The 22871-nt window shown below is 43.5% G+C and overlaps 1 long non-coding RNA gene across 3 annotated transcripts; it reads left to right on the forward strand.

Annotated features, from left to right (window-relative positions):
• The first annotated feature begins 22 nt into the window (after positions 1–22).
• Positions 23–22638, forward strand: LOC116669278. Of its 3 annotated transcripts, none has more exons than XR_004326630.1 (3): positions 23–335; positions 11952–12085; positions 22578–22638. It is a non-coding gene; the product is annotated as an uncharacterized LOC116669278 (long non-coding RNA). The 3 variants fall into 3 exon arrangements; XR_004326628.1 differs by lacking the exon at positions 23–335 and adding an exon at positions 10838–10955; XR_004326629.1 differs by lacking the exon at positions 23–335 and adding an exon at positions 11506–11756.
• The last annotated feature ends 233 nt before the right edge of the window (positions 22639–22871 follow it).

The raw sequence follows: 22871 nt of genomic DNA on the forward strand, positions 1-22871 counted from the left end.
TTGTTTTTCAAGTGGGGCTGACTCACCTCCCAGCTGCAAGAGGGGCGGACACATGAATCGGGCTAGACTAATCTGAGAGACTGGTTGGGGAGGCCTGTGACACAATCTAGGCCAATGGGCAAACATTCCAGGGAGCTTTGTGGAAAACAAGGGGAAGAGACTTTCCCTTTCAGAGTTGTGGGAAATGTGCGTGAACCTGCTGGTGGCTGTTTTTATTGTGACTGAAGATACACTCCCTGAGAACGAAGCCCAGACAAAAGGGAGACGGATCGCTGAACACCCCTCTGAGTACCTAGATCCAACTGTGCCTGAAGGCAAACTACCCCTAGATTTTGGTGAGTCAGCAAATCCCCTTTTCTGCCGCAGCTAATTCGAATTTCATTTGCCACTTATAACTGAAAGAGACTGGTAGTATTCATGGGGCTCTTCATAAATATTCTGTTTCCCGCTTTCCAGACACAAGATAGGACTGTACTTCCACATTCTCTTTGAAGTTAGGGATGGTTGCGGGACCTGCTTTGACCAATTACATGTCAGCAGACATTTTAAGACCCAGTGCAAGTGCTGGCACGTCTTTCTGTCTGCCCTAGCAACCAGCGATACTCCGGACAGCCTCTCTCCCATCAGCCTGGTTCCCAGAGTGAGGATAACATGGGACAGAGGCCCCAGCTGACCTGCAGTGGACATGTAGCAAGAACAAGACCTTTATTTTTTTCAAGCTACTGAGATTTGGGGGGTTTTTGTTACTGCAGCGTAACCTACATCCCGACCAACCGTAACACTGACTAGTCTGCAGAGGAAAGGGACTGTTGCTTTGTTCATCTGTGAATCATTGAATCATTTAAGAATCCTCAGTGTGTATAATAATGTGAATGTACTTAATGCCACTGAACTGTACACTTAGAAATGCTTAAAGTGGTCAATTTGATGCTATCTTTATTTTATCACAATAAAAAAATACCAGCAGTCTATCAAGGCAGTTAGGGCCCTAGGGAGTCATTCCACGTAAATGGCTCTGATGGCCAAAAAGTTTTTCCTGCATCCCCTCATCAGACCATTATTAAGCACCTACTGTGTGACTATCCCCATGCTAGGCACTGGGGGGACCACACTTCTGACCTTGGAAAGCCTTCTTCCAGCAAGAGAGCCCTCATCACAGCTGTTCGCCATCCTTGCCCCGCCCCAGCCCCCTTTCAGGTTCTGGCATTATGAGGAAACCCATCTATAGCCCCCATCGAGCAGTAATGTCTGAAAGGCGTTGTAGCCATTTAAAGAATGCTCTCTTTTTCTAATCTTTTTGTCCTCCTCCTCACTAGTGCAGTGTTTAAGAGGATAGGTTGGAGGGGTCCAGCCAACTAGACTCAGATCCCAGCTCTACCAAGTGATAGTTTGGTGACCTGTACCTCCACCTCTTCATCTATAAAATGGAGGTACAAATAGTACCTACCTCGTGGTGGTTGGGAAGATTAGATGAGATAACTTCACATAAACATGTCACCCAGTGCCTGTTCAGAAGAAGTGCTGAAGAAATGTTAGTTATCCCTGGCAGCTGTTCTAAGCTCCCGGTTCACCCTGTGATGCTCACATATCCTGCCCACTAGTGGAAGTTATAGTCTAGGATTCTGTATCCCAGACTTCTCCAGGTACTGATAATTAGAGTTTGGCTCACACTTCTTACCTCTCTCTGCAGGGGACCACTGCTGGTCCACAGCCACTTGGGAGCACCCTCGAGTTAGGCACGACCTGTGCTTCCTCCCGACAGGTGGCTCAGTTCCCAGGCAGCAGAATTCAGTCAGAACCTTTCACTTTCTCCTTTGCTTAGAGCCAGGAACTGGGTATGTGCTCCCAGACACTTGAAAAAAATCTGGTTCCCAAAAGCTAAGCCACCCCTGCCGAGCAAAGGCTTCTAACAGCACAGCATCCTGACATCCACAGGGGCAGTTCCCAGCCTCGGCAGCAGGGCTCATAAGTGTAGCTGGATTAATATTTCAAAGTCCCCCTCACTCTCATGAAATCACAGGAAGGCCTCCCTGCGCGCCCCACCCTTTCCCCCTTTGTGAACAGGAGTCAGCCTTCCGAAACAGAAAACAGTGGCACAAATGCAGGACAGTTACAGGCAAAATGTTGCTGGGATAAACAGAGAGGGACTGAAGGGCATATCTGCATTACTTGCCGAGTGATATAATTGTATATTTTTGTCTGTCTTCTTAATTTTTTTTTAAGAATTTCCATTTTTCTCATTTAATGTGCAGTGAGGACTTGGAGTCACTGAGAGGAAATCCACATGTAAAATCCTTCTAAATGGTAGTAATTTTCTTCCATTCATCCATAGTTATCTCAACCAAATCTAATTCCAGTGGTTTTTTTTTTTTAGCAATTCTCCCTTATCGAAAAATTCCAAAACATCTAATTTGGATTTTTTCTTCTGTTTTCCTTATCTTTAAAAAAAAATTAGCAGACTTTTTTTAAGAGCAGTTTTAAGTTTATGGGAAAACTGGGCAGAAGGTACAGAGAGTTTCCGTATGCCTCCTCCCCAAGTATACACTTTCCCCTATCATTAACATCTTGTGTTAGCGTGTTACGTCTTTTACAATTAATCAATCAAGATTGTTGCGTTATTTTTAACTAAGGGCCCTAGTTTATATTAAGCCTCACTCTTTGTGTCATACAGTTCTATGGGTTTTGACAAATGCATAACGTCATGCACAGTGTCAGAATAGTTTCACTGCCCTAAAAACTCCCTGTGTTCCACTTACTCATTCCCTGCCTCCCCCCAACCCCTGGCAACCACTGTTCTTTTTAATGTCGCTGTAGTTTTGCCTTTTCCAGAAAGTCCTATATTTAGAATCATACAGTATGTAGTCTTTTCAGACTGTCTGCTCTCATTTAGTAATATGCATTTAAGGTTCCTGCATGGGTTTTCTGGCTTGGTGTCTCCCTTCTGTCCTTCCTTCCTTCCTTTCCAGCTTTATTGAGATATAAATTAATATAACACTGTGTACCTTTAATGTGTACAAGGTGTTGACTTGATATACTTATAAATTGCAAAAATGATTATTACCAGAATATATTAGCTACCACCTCCAGCCCATCACATAGTTGCCATTTCTTTTTGTGTGTGTGTGTAGTCAGAACATTTAAGAGCTACTCTCTTAGCAAGATACAAGTAAATGAGACAGTATTATTAGCCACAATCGCCATATTGGACTTCAGATCCCCAAATTTGTTAGTCTTACAACTGAAAGTTTGGACTCTGACCAATATTTCCTTCATTTCCACCCCCCACCCCCACCCCAGTGGCTCAATTCTTTTTATCATTGAATAATATTACATTGGATGTACTACAATTTGCTTAATCCATTCACCTACAGAGGTACATCTTGGTTGGTTCCAAGTTTTGGCAGTTGTGAATATGTTTACTGCTATAAACACTCATATGCAGGTTTGTGTGTAGACATAAGTTTCCAACTCATTTGGGTTAATACTGAGAAATGTGACTGCTGGATCATATGCTAAGACTATGTTTAGCTTTTAAGAAACTGCCAGACTGCCTTCCAAAGTGGCTGTAGTCATTTTGCATTCCCACTCTTTTGGATTCTCCCTTTTTTTCCCCCCATTAACGTGCAGTGAGAATTTACAGTCATTTAGAGGCAATCTGAACATAGAATCCTTCCAGATAATAATTATCTTCCAGTTATTCACAGTTATCTGAATCAAATCTAATTCTATTTTTTTTTTTAAGCTGCTCTCTGTTATTGAGAAATCCCAAAACACCTAATTTGGAAGTTTCTTCTTTTTTTTCTCCTTTATCTTTTGGAATTCTTATTATTATTGAGAATTCTGAATGTAGGCAGTTCAAAGAGCAGACGGTCAGTGCAGTGAACCCTGCGTGTAAGCATCACCACCCCCAACCAGGACCCACAGCCAACCCTGTCTCGTCCACACCCTGTCACTTCCCTTCCATATTTTAGTTTTTCAACTAGTACTTTTATTGAGGTATGCCTTTATTGAAGTTATACATTTATTAAGGTAAAATTTACATACAATAAACTGCATCCATGTTAGTGTACACTTTGATGAGATTTAACAAATATATACATCCTTGAAACCATTGCCATAATGAAAATACAAAACATTTCCCTCATTCCCTGAATTTTCTTGTGCCTGTTTGCAGTCCTTCCCTCCCTCTGCTGCCATTCCCAAGTGAGCATGATCTGCCTTTTTTTTTTTTCAACAATCTATGTTCCCTCCGCATATTATTTTGAATCAAATGTCAGATAGCTTATCGTTTTATCTATAAATAGTTTAGTATACATCTCTAAGAGATAAGACCTCCTTTAAAAAGCCCAGGTCATTATTACACGACATGATTAATGGTAATTCCTTAATATTATCAGATATCCAGTGCAGAGCAGGTATGCACCCTGCACTCTAGGTGGAAGCCCCCACGGGCCAGAGATTGGAGCGATAGAGATTGTGAGCAGATCAAGCAAGCAGTAGCCACTGCTGCCTGCACAGAGCCCAGGGGCATTTTGCCAGCATCCAGCTGTCCCTCCCTCTTCCAGATGCAGGTACCCTCTCCCCCAGGGTTACCAAAGAAATATACAAATAAAAATACAGGATGCTTAGTTGAATAGTTGGATTTGAATTTCAGATCAGCAATGAATAATTTTTTTTAGTGTAAGTATGTCCCATGCAATACTTGGAGCATACTTACACTAAAAAGGTATTCATTGTTGATCTGAAATTCAAATATAACAGGCGTCTGACACTTCCTACCTTCCCTGCAATGGATAATGGAAGGATGTCCTTCTGGGCCCTACAGCACACCTCTGCCCTCTGTGTGACCTTGCTTCAGGTCCTGCCCCCTCCCAAGTTGAGATGTAGAAAGTTGTCATGAGCCCAGGGCATCTAAAGGGCTGGTAACTCAGAGGGCAAAGGTCTGTCTGACCAAGGTGGGACTGGGCAGAAGGAGATCAAAATCCCCCAAAGAGATAGGACATCCCCCAGTCTCCACCCCCAACCCCCACTTCCTCCTGGAGGACAGACACTGGCTTCCGAATCCCTCTCCGGTATTTCCAGCTGGCCTGTCTTCACAGCCTTAAACAGAACCCGACCTCTGCTTTTCCAACAGGTTCTGAAAGGGAATAAATTAAAGCCTAATTAATCTGAGGTACCCTGGGAGTGAGCTTTCCCTGACACTTTTATACACAGTCGCTCTCTGCTTTGTAAAGATCTAAGGGGCCCCTGTTACAACAGGAATCAGGTTTCAGTCTTCAGCAGCCCCTTCAGGAACAGAGAAAGCCGCTTGCTCAGACGTGTTGTATCGAACGGCAAGGTGATCTCACCATGCACTGTCCTCCTCAGAATTTATTTTGGGTGTCACACATGTTAAGAACACAGCGGTGCCAGGCTGTGAGTCCATCTGTGTCAAAGACAGAAAGACCTTCTGTGCCTCGTGCCTGTAAAAGAGAGCCCCTGCCATCACAGGTGCCTGCACCTGGCAAATGACGTCCCACTCAGTCCGGTTGTAATTTTATTTATGGGGAGATATCTGATGTGTACAGATGAGTCAATAAAACACCTGCGCAGTTTAATGCATCATTATAAATTGGACACCCATATAACTACCAAGTCTAGAAGAGCACTTAGCCCCCTAGAAGCATCTTGTGACACCCCCCCCATCCCATTCCCCTCCTCCTCCAGAGATGGCCGCTGTCCTAACGTGTCGGAATCTTTTCCATGCTTTTTTCTTTAGTATTACTACAGGTTGTGCACTGCTAACCAAGCCCCTGTTTTTTTCCAACCTCATATAAGTGGATTCTATTGCATGTATTATTTGTTTTTGTTTTTAACCTTTTTTTTATTGAGTTATAATCATTTTACAATGTTGTGTCAAATTGTGTAGAGCACAACTTTTCAGTTATACATGAACAGATATATATTCATTGTCACATTTTTTTTCGCTGTGAGCTACCACAAGATCCTGTATATATTTCCCTGTGCTATACAGTGTAATCTTGTTCATCTATTTTACATTTTGAAATCCCAGTCTGTCCCTTCCCACCCTGCATGTATTATTTGTGATTTGTTTCTTCCTTACAATCGTTCTTAGACTAGCAATGTTTTCAGGAGCATGCTGTCTTCACAGAGATGTCTGGCCTTGAAGTCACACTGACTGCCTTGGCCTCCTACTTACCTAGTAATTGTGTGACCTCTCTTTCCCTCCTTTATAAAATTATAACAATTATATCTCTGGACATGAGCATGTCAGATGTGCTCAAAAAAAAAAAAATCAGGAAGTATGCTTTATTTATCATTCTGTTCTCCATGGCTCCCAGGGCCTGATGCCTGATGAATCTTGAGTGAATGAAGGAGTCATGGTGAGATGGTGTATGTCACAGCCGAACACCACACCCGATTCATAGCAAATGTTCAATACATGGTGGCTAATATTATTATTGTCATCAGTGTTGTTTATTTGAATATGCACCTGCCTATGGGAGGCAGCCTCTAAAATGACTGCCGATGATCCCTGCCTCCTGCTAGTCTTGTACTTATATATCCCTTGAGTATAGACTGGATTTATTGACTCACTTTTAACAAATAGAGTGTGGCAGAAGTGATGGGATTTCACTTCCAATGTTGGATTATAAAACACCATGCCTTCTACCTTGGGTCCTCTTTCTCACTGTCTCCTGGGTTGCTCACCCTGGGGGAGGTCAGTTGCCCTGCCATGAGGTGGGGAGGCCTGGGATAAGGGACCAAGGCCTGCCAGCCACCTCAGAAGTGGGCTTGGAGGTGTGTTCCCTCTCCAGGTGAACCTTCAGATGAGACTGCAGCCCCAGTGCAGCTTGATGGCAACTTCATGAAAGAACTTCATCCAAAGGCTCCCAGCCAAATGGTGCCTGGATTCCTGACCCACAGAAACTATGAGATAGCGAATATTTGCTGTTTTAAGCTACTACCTTTGGGCGCAATTTGTTACACAGCAATATACACCTAATGCACTGCCTTTTTTTGGATGAAGGGGCACTGACAATTTTTAGAGCTTGCAGCAAACAAGGAGATGCAGGGTTCAGATCCCCATTTAAGATGGACTCCTGCCCAGATGGAAGGTGTGTAGTTAACTGACAGCATTTGGGATCCAGCCCAGCTTTCAAGCTGAGATCATGCTCTTCTTAAGTGTCCTCCACAGCCAATGCATGAGCTGACATAGTGGTACAAGGGTCTAACCATCTCCACCCAATGCAGGACCCCTGTACTGGGCAGTCTGCTTACAGAGCTCCGTGCTGACTCAGAGACTTTGACAGGTCTTCACTGGGGTCTTGTCTTTCCATCAGTGTCATTCCCCAATAAAACTTTCTCATTTTTTTTTTTTAATGGAGGTACTGGGGATTGAACCCCAGACCTTGTGCATGCTAAGCATGCACTCTACCACTGAGCTATACCCACTTCCACCTTTCTCATTCTTAATCCCATCTCAGTCTGTGCTTCTGAGACAATGCATTCTGCCAACTAAGGACAACATCACCTTCATAGCCAAGCTTTCTAGTCAGCCCAGACCTGGGTCCTATACAGACTCCACCCCTGGCTAGCTCTGTGACCCTGGGCAAGTTTCTTTACCTTTCTGATCCCTTTTTTCTCATGTAATATTGATGATAAATAACACAGAGCTCTTTGACACAACATTGTAAAATGATTATAAATCAATAAAAAAATGTTAAAAAAAAATAACACAGAGCTCAAACAGAATATTTACATGTAGCATGTAACAGAATGAACAGCACAGAATAAGTGCTAGATAAAGATAACTATCACCTGTCCACAGACTACACACCAACTGGCCACTTACATTTCCCACAAAGTTTTATTGGAAATTATTCCAGTAATTTGTCCCAAATACATTGTCTAGTATATCTAGGGTAGATTCTTGAGGGTTATACCCGCTATCTTTATGAAACCCCAGATCACCAAATGCCTCTCTGGCACATGTTGTCACCCATAAAATGAAATCCAGTGCAACTCAAAAGTATACATGACTCCTTATCTATTAACAAGGAACTAAACCTTTATAAAGCTGTAAAGTTATGCCAGAGCAACTGGGCGAATTGTTTCTCTTGTTTGCATTGGACTTTATCACATCAGAGGGCTGAGCCACCTCTGAATGCTGCCCTTTAAATGAGCCCAGTCATCTGAAATTTAGCATGTCCGAACCTGTTCCCCTCACAATTCCTGCCTCACTTTGATAGATAATTCCAAGCCAGAAAATGGGACGCCATCAGTGGCACCACCCTCTCTCTCTCATTCTCCATCTCTAATCCAGCAGTGTGTTTTGTTTGTTTGTTCCCTGTCAAAATGCCCTAAATCCACGAGGCTCTTTCCATCTCCACCGGCACCACTCCAGCCTCTTCCCTGTCAAGAGCCTCCTGTCTTCTTCTTGCATTTAAAATAAAGACCAAACTCTTTATCAAGGTTTAGAGGCTGTACATGAACTTGCCCCTCCCCTCCAAATCTCAACTCCGATCCGCAAACAATCCCTCCCACGTGTCAAGCTTGCTCTTGTCTTAGGACCATCCCGCAGGCACTTTCCAAGTCTGGAGCTCTCCTCTGCCCACTCTGTATTGTGGCCTCCTTTTCCTCCTAAAAATCTGTGAACTGCCTTCTCTGGCAGGTTCCATCACACACAGCCTCCTCCATTGCTCTCAACCACAGTACCCGGGTCATTTCTTTTGTTGCATGCATCCCACTTTGTCATGATGTATTTACTTGTTGGCTGAAGGTTTCCCTCAGTTTATTGCAGTTTCTTCGAGTGCGTGGGGGTCTTGTCCCTTTTGTTCATCCCGTGCCACGCCCAGTGCTGGCCACAATACAACCTTGATAAATAGCTGTTGGATAAATTTCCTAGCTAAGAGTATCACTGTCATCTTTAATCATTCTTTTTTCCCTATTGCAAAAGCCATACTTTTCATTGTAGAAAAGATTCAGAAGTACAGATTTAAAAAAACAAAAAGACATGTTATTTCACATTTAGAGACAGCTACCATCAGCCAGATGTATTCTTCTAGAGCACTTTTAATGCATCTCTACCCACATATATAGGGATATATATGCCCCCAAGTCCTTCAACTTTCTGTGGTTACTCTTCCAACAGCCAAACAAAACATCTTGGTCCCCTCAAGCCTCTGGAGGGGCTACCATGGGGCTTGGCATCCTAGGGGGAGGAAACATTACAGATGGTGGCCACCAGTGACCAGAGCCTTTGGGGAAGTCCCTAGAAGGGGAGGAGGGGCAGCTAACATGGACACCTGCCCAAAACTGGAGGAAAAAGGGAAACATTTGGCTCATAACAAATATAGTAATAATAACACATAATAAATGTGTTTGACTTAGTTTATTCCACCTTAGCCAATTTAGTTTTCCCAGCCATCTCAAAACAGCCTTGATCACTGAACAGACTCCATCATGTTTCAGCCAACCTGCCCAGCAAGATGCTGAGATGAGGCCAACTGGCTTTCCAGACAACACAGAGGGAACAATTCTAAGTGAGTTTAACTCCAGTCAGACTTAACCAAAAGTAGGAAAATCTGATGTCTTAGGAGACCCCAGGGCTGTTTTGGATATGTGTGTATTAAAGCAGAGCTGGGCGGGGGAGGCACCAGCCTGTGTCATCATCAAACCAGATGGACAGGCCTTGGCAGGTACTTTTCATGTTAGTTCACCCTCCCAACAATCCCACATCTCAGGTGAGGTGTTTTTCACTCCTTTTCACAGGGAGATTAAGTCATTTTCCCAGAGTGGTTCAGCCGGAAGGGGTAGAGCTGAGGTTGGCACCTGGTCTGTTTGGCCTCAGAACCTGAACTCTTTCTGTGGATCAGAAATATGGATAGAAGGGTAGTGTTATCACTGCTGACCATCAGGGCTGGTCGTGGCATCATCCTGTGTTGCTGTTAGAAATAATGGTAACAACTCACATTTAGTGCATTGTGCTAAAAGTCTTCTGGACACGTCTCCATGACTTCCCCTAACTACTCTATAAAGAAGGTACTTTTACTGTCTTGTCTTTGCAGATGAAAAGATTGGGGTGCAAAGAAGCTGAAAAACTTGCCCAAGGTCACACAAGTAGTAAATGGCCAAGCTCGGATTCAAACCCAGAGTCTGGTTCCAAAATGCAGGCATTGATACCCCATGCTATGCTCCTCCTACCAGACACAGGGACCAGCAGTGCTTAGGCACTAATTCCCACAGTCCCAAAGCCCTGTGCAGGGCGAGGGGAGGAATGGCACCATGCAGATAATTAAGGCATGTGCTTTGGGGTCAGGCAGTTCCAAGTTCACACCTACCCTCGCCTTGGGTAACCTCACCTTGGGGACTTCGAGCTGCCCTTCTCCATCCAAAAGCAACTTTGGCTGTAATCTCCTTTCTGCCGTTTCCCCCCAGATTGTGATGTGAACACACAGAGGAACAGAAGTGCCATAACCCAGTCAGGACTTTCCTGTCCCCTGTGTCCAGCACTGCTGCCTCCTTTCCCCCACTGTCAACAGACCACAGAACTCGTGTCCCCAGAAAGGATGCACTTGCTGCAAAAGGGAACAATGAACACTTCACTGAAGATGTCAGAGCAGAGCTGAGGAAGGAAATCTAGAGCCCACAACTCACAGAAAACACTACTTCCATTTTTATTCTTCCGTGTTTCTTTCCAGCTGACCACTCATTCATTCGTCACTCCTCTCCTGCAGTCTCCCCTCCCCACCCCGACCACACTGTACACCCCCCTCCTGGTGGTGGCCCAGAGAGGACTTCCTTCTTCTCTGTGTCTTTCCTTCTCACTCTCCCCTGGACACATACAAATTCATCTTGGAGCAGTGCTCGCATTAACCACCATCTATGTCATCCAGCACATCCTTTGGGGGCCTCCCTCCAGCCCAGGTGGCTCGTGAAAGTATTTATTCCAAGTAAGTATTGTTCTCTCCCTACTTGGAATCCTGGTTAGCATATTAGCTCCCTCTAGCAACCCTCCTTCACTGAAGCTCTTTGGAGAAAAGAGACAGTGGAAACATCAGGGCAGAGCTGTTGTGCGTGTCGGGGACAGGGTTGGGGGCCGGGAGGGGGCCGGGAGGGGGCCGGGTTCAGCTGCCTTTGCCTGAGCTGGTCTTTCCCCCACTTCCTCCATTTTGCAAGGCCACTGGTTTCAAAGGTCTCAGCCAGTCTCTCCTGAGCCCCTATTTTTCCATCTCTGGGTTTCTAGCTCGTCCTGACAGCAAGAGGGGTTTGTCTCTGGTGAAGGCAGCCAAAGGCAGTGGCAGGAATCTCTCAGAGAGCAATCACCTTGAAGAGCCTTCCCTGGAGAACAGGCTCTTTCCCTTCCAGATTGGAAAATCTGCACTTCATGCCAAGTGGTCCAGAGGGCACTTGGATCTTTACCAGCTGAAACGCCAACAACTCTTAAAGGGAAAGGGACCAAGGAACTAGGGCAACCTTCCTTCCTGGCACTGGGGTAGCAGGCAGGTGGCTTTTAAAGAAAAAGCCCAAGGTGATGGTGAGCTGTTACCCTGGTGGAACACACTGCTAAAACCCATCACTGATTAAAGCTGATTAAAGTTACAACTTTTTTTCCCCCAAGAGTGTAGATTTCATTGCCAAGTTCTACAACCATCTCCTTTACCCTAGTGGTGAAATGTCTATTTTTTAAAAAGGCTTTTAACAGAACATAAATGTTCTGTTAAAGAACAACAGAAATGTCCTGAAGTCCATATGTAAGTAGATAATTTGACCTGCTGAAGGTTAATTATTTATCATACAAATAGAATGGCTGAGGATGGTTGCAAGTTTCTTTGCAATCACACTGGCTTTGGGATGCACTAGATGATTTTTTTTTTTTTTTGAAACAGATTTGCTACCTCTTTTAGGCTTTGCCTAAGACAACACTCAACTTGGTTTTCTTTCCCCAGGTGAACACTGATTGGAGAGGTGTGCAGCCTGGTAGGAAGAAGCTGGCTTGGGTTAATATCTTGCCATGTGTGATCACAAACTGGATGGCCCCTCTACGGCTCTCTTGAGAGAGGACTGCAAGCGTCAACCCAGGGTGAGTCTGGGGGAAAGAGGGAGTCTTGCAGGAACTGGCCAGACCCATCACACGTGTTTGGCAGAGAGGACAAACAGCCAAGAGATCTGGTCCAGAGAGAGTTCTTTACTCCAGAGGACAGGAACTAAGCTACGTTATGATGATGTTACTTAATTCTGGAGTGGGTCACTTACATGCAGCTCTTTGTTTTTGAACCTGACCCTGATTCTGACTGCTGACAAATTCCAAAGGCAGGAAAGAGCAAGGGCCACGATTGCTGCTGAACATCACAGCAAAATAGCTCACTCCCTTCGCTGCTCCCAGAAATGAACACTTTTTTTGAGAAACAACAACAAAAATCCTTGATTTCTTGATCCCGGCATATCATGGATTGGAGCCCCAAATTGTCTGTGTTTTCACCAGAGCACATTCTGACACAAAACTTTCTTTGACTTGGCATTTTGCTTCTCTTTTTCAGACTGACATTTTTGTTTTAAAATATTTTCTCACTGGTTGGTTTCTTTTTCCAGGCTCAGAGGAAAACACAGCTAGACTTGGGCTTTAGCAAATTAAAACAGATTATTCTTCTAGACACAGAGTTAAATGTGTTCCCATAGAGATGCCAAATGTCACTTTATTTTTGGTTGCAGCTCTCTCAAGAGGGCCTTTTAATAGTTCTTGGAGTAGGGATGGTAATCTCTACAAACAAGACAAACTGGGAGATACTTTCCCTGCCCCAACCCCCTTCTTTTCCTTTATCCTTGAGGCAACTAAATTGGAAGCTGGATGTCCTGAACTCTATAGTTTTACTTGGAATTTCCTGCTACTGACACTAAAGTTTTCTTTTTTGTTGAGATCAGGAATACTTATTAAGCCAAACCTAATGACACGGTCTCAAGGTACATTTGGAATGCTTTTTCCCATAGTAGTAATGCTTCACTTCTCTGGGCTGATGAAAAAGAATGTAACAAGGCTATTCCCAGTTTCTAAAAACCTCACTGGGTTTAGCTGCAATTAGGTCTGGCTGTACATGGCAGAAAACCCAAACCACCAGGGGTTTTAAGATGGAACTGTCTCTCTCCCATGCAAAGAGAGGGAAGTGATGGTAAAGTGGAGGGTGCGCCCAATCCTCAACTTCTCAGTGACCCGGCCTCTTCCAGCTTATCTCCCCACCACGCCTATGCTTTTGTCTTTATGCTCATTATCCCAAGTGATGGCATCCATATTACTAGTGAGTACAGTGAAAAAAGAAGGGAAAAAACACGGCAAAAATCACCCATTGGAGAAAGTTTCCAGCCACTGCGAAGAGAATACTTATGCTTATACCCTATTGAGAAGTTAGTCACATGGTCATACTTAACTACAAGGGAGGCTGGGAAATGTAGTTCTTTTTTCTGGATGGCTGTGTGCCCCAAATTTATATTTCTGTGACATACACTCAAGGGCTTATGTTCATAAAATTAGTCAGTTTCTATCAATTTTATCCAGAATCTTGAGTAATGTCTGAGATAACCATAGAAGATGTATAAAATCATTGTTAGAAATGCCTCACTCTAAAATGTTCATATTCTTTTTCCAGTAATTTTGCTTTTGGTGGTCCCTACTAAATAATTAACTCAGAAAAAGTTTTAAGCAAAATAATAATAATTATCACATAGTTATATATAATCTCACACACCCAAAGGAATCAGAATGCCAAAATATGAGAATAAACCATGGAATATGTTCTTGATGGAATATTAAGTGATAGGAGCATAGTGGTTTGTTACGCTATTGACTCTGCTTTTGTATTTGTTTGAATTTTTCCATAATGTAATAAAAAAAAAAGATTCCTAGGATTTATTCCAGCTTCTGAAACTGGCTAACTATGCAACTTCAACAGTTCATTTTAATTAAATGTTCACATTAACAAATGCGTACAAAGCAGTTAGTAAATTTTAAGGCAGGAGACATCACTTACAGCTGTTTCAGTTGCAAGTGAAGGAAAATCTAACAATTTATTGGATTCCATAAACAAAAAGTTGGAGACTAATTTCTCTCTTCCACTTGTTAAAACAACAAACAGCCAGTTATTTTATCAGCAAAAATTTTATTTGGGAGCAGCAAATAATTGCAGTTTTCTACATGCAACTGTGGTGAACTACACGTAAGTCCGAATAAGGCAAAGGACACTCTTTTATAGGGGAGAAAGGGAAGTTGGGAGGGGCTGTTACAAACAAAAAGTCTATTGGAGGAAAATTGGGAGTTTGAAGTATAGTGACTTTTCATTGGCTGAGTTGTGACAGTCTCTCATTGGCTGAGCTGTCTCCAGGCAAAGAGAATCTTTTATCCTCCTCCTGATGATGGTAAAGTAGAGTCACTTCCTGCTGGAGAAGCAAGGTAACATCTCTTCCTATGAAGATCTGAGTTGCATGTGTATGAGATCTCCCCCTTCTGGCTACTCCATTTTAGTACGTTTTCCTTTCATTAATTTTCACAAGGTGTATTTGATCCAGGCTCAAACATGCCAGCGCACTGGGATTCCCCATCTCGCCATCTCTTGGCTCTGCCTTCTGCCAGGTTAGCTTCATCTTTAACCTTCATGAGGTGCTTCCTCAAGTTCACATCTGCCTGGCTCAAGTCCAGCAAAAACAAGAGAGTAGCATTTGCTGTTGGCCACCCTCCCCTGTCCCCGCAAGCGCATGCACACACACAAACACAATATTATATTCATCTTTGTATCTCACCATCACCCAAACGCAGTCCTGGCACATGGAAGTGTGCTTCTTAAATGCTTCATTGAACTGAAAACTTTTTGCCAGTGCACAACTACAGGACCAGCCAGGCAGACTTGGAAAAGGAATTTTGTGACACCTTAGAGGGCCCTTTCATTAAACTTGTCTGAGAACAAATGTCTGATAATCCCATGGAGGATAATAGCTTTTGCCAGGCTTCCCGAGAGATTAGCCTTTACAAAAAAACCCAAAAAACAAAAAACCCCCTCTTTCTGTGGAATGATTAACAATAACAGCAGCTGGTGCTGACGGAGGGCTTCCAGTAGGCCCTTCACATTTAATCACTGCAATAACCCTATTATATCCTCATTTTACAAATGAGGACACTGGGGGGGGAGGGGATAGCTCAAGGGGTAGAGCACATGCTTAGCATGCATGAGGTCCTGGGTTCAATCTCCAGTACCTCCTCTAAAAACATAAATGACTAAATAAACCGAATTTACCTCCCTCCCCCTCAGAAAATAATAAAATAAATAAAAATTAAAAAAAAAAACAACAAATAAGGAAGCTGAGGCACAGATCAATTAAGTGAACTACTTTAGGTCACCTGGCTAGGAGTGGCCTGAGCCAGGAGTGAATTCTGGTGACAGAGCTTCTTTTTTTAACCCCTCTGCTTCCTGATCTTGGAAATACTTCTTCTTCTTCTTCTTCTTTTTTTTAAAGGATGAGACAGATTTGTGGAACAGTATCGAAGCACACATTTTGCTTGTTTTTTTAATGTGTTTTATGAGGGGGAGGTAACCAGGTCTATTCACTTATTTATGTTTGGAGGAGGTACTGGGGATTGAACCCAGGACCTCGTGCGTGCTAAGCATGTGCTCTACCACTGAGCTCTACCCTCCCACCTTGGGACTACTGCTAAGCACTCCTTCTCAAATGCTCTCCCTTGCAAGTCAGCCTCCTGTACCTGGCTGTCCTCATGAATTCTTCCTAGGCCCCCCTCTCCTCTCACAGTCTGGATTCTTTGCCCTTGCACGTGCATTAAGGCCTTTGGGTTCAGTTGCCGTCAGCATCAGGACTGCATCTGACTACATACAGTTGGCCTTCCAGACCCACGGATGTGGAGCCCATAGATATGGACAGCCAACCGTATTATGCCATTTTATATGAGGGACTGGAGCATCCTCAGATTTTGGTATCCTTGGTGGGGAGGTGGGGTCCTGAAACCAATCACCTATAGATGCCAAGGGACAACCATACTGCCGAAAAAGTGACTATACTATCTAAACCAAATGCGGGATTCCTTTCCTAGTAAGATTAGAAATACACGATCTGGGGTTGGCACAGCAGGTTTCCAATGTCATCAGCATCCTAGGGACCCTTGACTATTCCTCGCCACCATCCTCACATGTAGCTTTCATTCTCCTCCTCTTTTTTGCCTCAAATAACAAGATAGATGCTCTGCCCCCAGCTTCAACTTCATGTCCCAGGCATGTAGATGGAAGAATGACAAAAATATATGAAAGTCTAATCAATCACTTCGTATAAAGTTTCCTGGAACTCTTATCCAGTCACTTCTGTTTACATTTCCCAGCAGCTAGTCAGGGAAGGCATCTTGAACTGGGCACCTTGTATCCTGAACAAATTTAAGACTCTGATAGAATGAAGAGAATTTATGTTTATATTTCAAATATATACACATATATAGCAGAATATTATTCAGCCATGAGAAAGAAGGAAATCCAGCCATTCACAACATGGAAGGAAATTGAGGGCATCGTGTTAAGTGAGATAAGTCAGAGAAAGATAAATATTGTATGATATCTCTTATACATGGAATCTAAAAAAGCTGAACTCACAAAAACAGAGTGTAGAATGGTGATTACCAAGAGTTGGAGGGGGTGGTGGAATTGGGAAGACATTTAACAGTGCAAACTTGCAATTAGTAAATGAATAAATTCTGGAGATCTAATGTATAGCATAGTGATTACAGTCAACTGTACTGTATTATAAACTTCAAATTTGCTAAGAAACTAGATTTTAATTGTTTTCATCACAAAAAAGAAATGATAATTAGGTAACATGACAGAGGTGTTAGCAAACACTACTCTAGTAATCATACTGCAATATGTATCAAACCAACACATTGTACACCTGTAACTTACACAGTATTACATGTCAATTATATCTCAACTGAACAAAAAAAAGGAAGAGAAATGATATTGAGGAGGCAATCAACACACCGCTTACACACCATTGACCCCAAACGTATAGTTCTATCTCAGACCCCTGCACAAATTGAAGTTAAGTTTATGCTGGACTCTCTTTCCTGTTGCAACAGTATTACTGAATAAAATCTATCCTCACCCACTTTAGCAAGCGTTCAGCTTTGTTTATCTTTGATAGCATCTGTTATTCATGCACACATCTTTTTGTCCTTTTCCTGCAGGATCTTTTTAATCCTCAAACGTCCTTTCTTTTCTATTGCAAAATCAAAAGCTGTGGTTTCCTAATGTGTCTTAGGTAGGCTTCAGCTGGAAAGTCAAAAGCTAAGTGTTTCTTTCTGTTTTAACAATTCTAGTTCTTCCCAAGGCATTTAAGATGCCTCTGGATGACTAGGTGAAGGATCACATACTCACATACTCCTAGAATACAGAAGAAAATCACAAAGATTAGTATCTCAAAATATTATCTTGCTGTAGATACAGAACGCTTGTGGCAATAAATATAATGAAGCCAACAACGGATAAATGACATAAACCATCATATATCAATTTCAGGGTATTACTATGAGTCAATAAATTACATAATTACACAAATTACATAAATAACTGGAAAGTTTGTTGTGGTTATTGTTGTTTTACTTACTATCACTGGTTGATTATAAGGGATACAACTCAGGAACAGCCCGATGGAAGATGGAAGAGATGCAGAGGGCAAGGTATAGGGTGAGGGGCGCAGAGTGTCCATGCCCCCTCTGGGGGTGGCACCCTCCCAGCACCTTGATGTGTTTACCAATCTGGAAGCTCTCAGAATCCTGTTATTTAGGATTCATTACATAGACATAAGTCTTTGCCCATGAGTGGATAAAAATCTAAACATAGGGGCTTTTATCACTCTTCAATTCTCCCATCACTGCTAGGAAAACAGCATGCAAGTCAGCCTACTGAGCTGATCAGTTTTTACCTCCTTCAAACAGAGGGTGGCCTTCAAAACTAGAATGTTGTCTGTTCACCTTGGGGCTGCCATCCACAAGCCAAGCAGCTCTTTGTTGGTCAGTTGAGAGCTGTTTATAAGGCACTGTCCAAATGATGACAGAATTTGACGGCTCCTTATACAAATTCAAAGTCAGTCCTGGGGAAAAAGGCTCCTTGCTTGTGTCTACATGACCCTTGCATCCCACGGGTAGCATGATGCTGTATAAAGCATCTGGGTATTGCCCTTCCAGATAGAGTGTTTTTCCGACATCACCCAAGACATCATAGGCATTTCAAGTTTCAAGATTATTGTATATCCTTCAGTCACAGGAGCAGTTTTAATTAATGTCTTACAGCAAGCTAGTAATTACCCCTCAGATGGGAATCTCTGGACTGAAGTGCTGTAGTCAACGCTGGAAGGTGTCACAGGCTTCTGCAATAAGCCCATCTCTGTTGCACACACAGCTACTGCACAGAGAATTTATCCATGTCAGCACTCCAGTTTGTACTGTTTGGACTTAGGCCATCTCATTGGTCTGCATTTAGCGTGTCCAAATAATACTGCCCGAAGGGTAGAGTTACACACTTCCTGTTCTCAGAAGCAGTTTCCTCGTCAGGCACCATGTCCGTCCCCATCATCATTCAGGTAAAAGAGATGCAGCCACTTCAGACATACGAATTTTCATATAAACTTTCACCTGAATCCCATCAGTCTTTACATTCCTAACTGTAGGCAGGGGAGGTGTTCCCGGGTCAGACATGATGTCCATCCATGGAACATTCATGTCAAGGAGACACCACCTCTCCACATACGGCCAGTTTAAACCTTACAGTTTTCATCCAAACCTCCATCTTAATCAGGGCTTCACAGATGAGTTTTGGTACCACAGTGCTTGGGGCTCCCATGTCAAGGAGTCCCAGAGATCTCCTTCACTCCCTGATCATAGGTGTTGGGTCTCCAGCAGGGGGATGAGCCCAGGGACTCTGGCCTTTTGTCAGTCATGTTAAAGAACAAAATTCAACTGAGTGAGTTTTAAAGATCTTATTGGCTTTATTTAGAGATTCAAAAATCAGGGAGCATCAATCTAGCAGTTAGATAGGAGCCCCAAAGAGCTGCACAAGGCAAGACATTTTATAGGCAGAAGGAGCAGGAGCAAGGAAGTTATAGTGAGCATCTGCTGATTGATTAAGGTAGGGTTTCTTTCCTTACATGGAGCAAAGGGAATAGCTGGGCCAGTGCTGAGCAGGCAAAAAAGCTGATGGGTTGGCCCACATCCTCCCTTGCCGGGAGAGCCCAGCATGGAAACTTAGTGAACTTTTGATTTGCTGACCTGGGGTTTAGCATGAGCGACTCCATCTTGGGCCTAATCTGGTTACCTTAACAGTCTTTATCTTGGTCAACTGCCTAGCTATTGCTTCAGCCTACTCCAGGTTAGGTTTCTGATTGCAATCTTTGTCTGCCAGCTTTTTAAATTAAAAAAAAAAAAATTTAACCAAAGTAGATAGAGTAGACTTGTTTGGGGCCCATCAGGGGAATCCCTTTAGTCCACCTAACCTTCAACAGTGCTGTAGTAAGACCTTTGTTTTGAACCCATCAATGTCCAGTTTTATTTATCCCATTTCTAAATATTTCTACCCTGCTGGGATGTGTTCCTTGACCCTCCCCCCTGCCTTTCCACATTCCCTTGTTCATTAACCTAAAATATTTTTTAGCATCTGTAAAACGCATGAGGAGAAGCTGAGACAGCAAATTCAATAAAGTTTCTGAGATTATAGCTGATTTTGCAGCAGTAAAGCTACATAGGGTGCCCAATGAAAAAGGGCCCCCTGCAAACACAGCATCTGCCATGACCTGGGTAACAGGTGTGAAAACTGAGTCAGGAGGCCAGAAGGGGGCGCTCTTAGGCACGAGCACTTGAAGTCAATTGCAGACCCAATAGGAAAAGACGTACCTTTGCACGTTCAACAGGAAGGTTACTAGTTTACTGCCCAGCAGAAGGAAGAATTTCCGCTTGTCCAGCAACAGCCCAGCCAATGAGAAGCAGTCACAACTCAGCCGATGAAAAGCCACTACACTTGGAACTCCCAGCTTCCTCCCAATGGACTCTTTATTTATAACAACCCCTCCCACCTCCTTCTTCTCCTTTATAAGAGAACATTCCTTTCCTTCATTCTCAGGACTTGTGGGTGCTTCATCACAGATTGCATGTTCTGAATTGCAGTTCTTTGCTGTTCCCAAATAAACCCATTTTGCTGCTGTTTTATTGTTTTAGGTCAATGCAGGCATATTTAGCAGGTGAATATCCTGGTCACTGTGAAGCCAGTCCCACACAGATTGCATACAGAGCTTATCAGCTACTTCATAGGGGGTGTTCACTTGGCATTTATAGGGAGAGTCAGACAGTCCCTCTTCCCAGGGTAGACACATCTTATGTTGATTTTCATTTGGTTCACCAGGCTCATGTTTCCTCAGGAATAACCAGTAGGTTACTCTGAATCTTGCACAGCATCTCTGATTGTTCCATAGTGAACTGTGGGTCCTACATCAACCCAAACATGCTTTTCCCCCTTGCAGCTTTCAAAACCAAAGACAACGCCCCCAAATCACTCTCACAATCCACTCTAGCAAAGGTTCTTCAGGAAGCTGATGATCCCAATCCACGAAGTGAGACAGATTCTTTATGCTGCACCCCGGGGTTTCAATAGTTTCCTGATTTTGCCCTCCCCCAATGCAGACCACCTTCTTGGTGACCAGAGGTATTAGAGTTACTCTCTGTTGTCCCCACATAATCCTTCCTTTTGGGGGTTGAGGCTAGTGGCGGAAGCTCAGATGGATAGAAATCTGAGCTGGGTTCAGCAGTAAGGTCTGACCCAGCATTCTCTTTTCATTTCATTTTAGCCTTTACACATAACAATAACCAACAGACTGGTGTTTTGCTTTTTTCTTATTCGTTTACATTTCTTATGCATCGAGTAGACCAACTCTCCAGGGATCATTAACTTTTACTGTTAGTAACTTATACAGCTGCTGCTCCATGCCATGGGTGACTACATGACCACCCAGGAATCAAGGTTCCTTATACCCCACCCTTTCATTTTTCTTCTTCCCAAACCACATGTTTCCATGAGCAAGGGCCATTTTAGCAAATACCCCATTTTTCTGACAACCAAAAGAGCTGTTTTTACTCACAATACGTCTGATATCAAATGGGTGGGGTTTTTTCACACCAACAACCAATTCTCCAATTCTCTGACACCAACTAGGTATCCTACAATTCAATTCAATTCTGACACGAACTACCCAGAATTAGCGCCAGACCCGACAAGTTTAAGGGCTGGGCCGCACACTTCAGACACCAGTCACAAATGGGGTGAGCAGGGTGCCCACACTTCTATCTATCTAAATTGGCTACAAATTGAGGATTCCTCCAAATCCCTCCCCAAGGTTCAATAATTCACTAGAACAACTCACTCAGGAAGAATTTTACAATTACTGGTTTATTATAAAGGATACAACTCAGATGCATAGGGCAAGCTATGGGAGTGGGAGCTAGGAGCTTCCACGCCTTCTCCAGGCACATCACCCTCCCAGCACCTTGATGCGTTCACCAATCGAGAAACTCCAATAACTGAAAAGCTTTATATGAAATACTATTAAGTGGAAAAAAAAAAAAAAAAAAAGGACAGGCATAAAATGTAAATACATAATGATTAAAACATATAAACATTAAATCTCCATATGTTGCCTGAGCTTGATCCCTCTCCTCTTGATCCCAGACGGTAAGGCTGAAGTTACAAAAGAAGGTATGAAACTGTACCATGAGTTCAGGGAAAGTGTTCAGGGAGCTGGCTGCTCTTTACAACGGCACCCGGACAGTGATCATCCAGAACAGATAATGAGCGGGGAGGGCAGAGCTCAGTGGTAGAGCGCGTGCTTAGCAAGCACGAGGTCCTGGGTTCAATCCCCAGTACCTCCATTAAAATAAACAAACAAATAAAAACCTAATTAGTGCCCTCAATTAAAAAAAAGAAAGAAAGAAACTATTAGAGTCCCTGATCTACAGCTGGCCACAAGGTCATGAGGGGTATTTACGATCACAGTCATCTACTTCTTATTCCGTATTTCTTTTGCCCCCAGCAAGCACCTCCGTTGGTCACAGTTCCTCGCCTGGTGGAATGACCCAGACCTTTTGTGAAGGACCTGGGACATCAGCAGTCTAAGCTGAGTTGCTGTAGTTTTTCCATCGACCTTAATGAGAGGACATGGGAGTACTAAGAGGCACCCCAAAGGGTCTCCAGCAGTATCCCTCTTACCCCCGCTGTGTAGCAGCAACCCAGTTTCTCCTTGACAGTCAGGTCAGCCACCCCAGCCAGTGCCTTGCCTATGGATTCTGTGCCCGAAGAGGCCAGATGGCGGCTTCAGGTTCCAATCCAAGGCGGTCTTTGCGATCTCTCCCGTTGAAAGCACTTCTCCCTTTGTAACTAAGACCTCTAGACCAGCAGATGCTAAAGCTGCAGAGACGGGAAGCCAAACTTTGACTACGGGATCATTAGGGTTAATAGCGAGCAGATTTACTTTCATTTTTATCTTTTGGTTCCTAGACTGCTGGGTCCAGGTGATGGGAGAAACATAATGCTGATTGAGAGCATTTACCACAAACTGGAAAACACCGTCCCAGCCCTGCAAGGTGCTACCACCTAGCTGGCACTGTCACTGAATCTTCAAAAAGCCATTCAACCATCTGTCAAAGCAGTTGCTTCAAGGTGATGGGGAACATGGTGAGATCGATGAATTCGAAGAGCATGAACCCACTGCTGCTTTTCAGTTGCTGGGAATACCATGGCGGTGGACGAGGCATTCTGGAAGGCCACAGACGGTGGTTTTGGCAGCAGCAC

This window comes from Camelus ferus, chromosome 16 (assembly GCF_009834535.1).
Source record: "Camelus ferus isolate YT-003-E chromosome 16, BCGSAC_Cfer_1.0, whole genome shotgun sequence".
In the NCBI taxonomy this organism is placed as follows: domain Eukaryota; kingdom Metazoa; phylum Chordata; class Mammalia; order Artiodactyla; family Camelidae; genus Camelus; species Camelus ferus.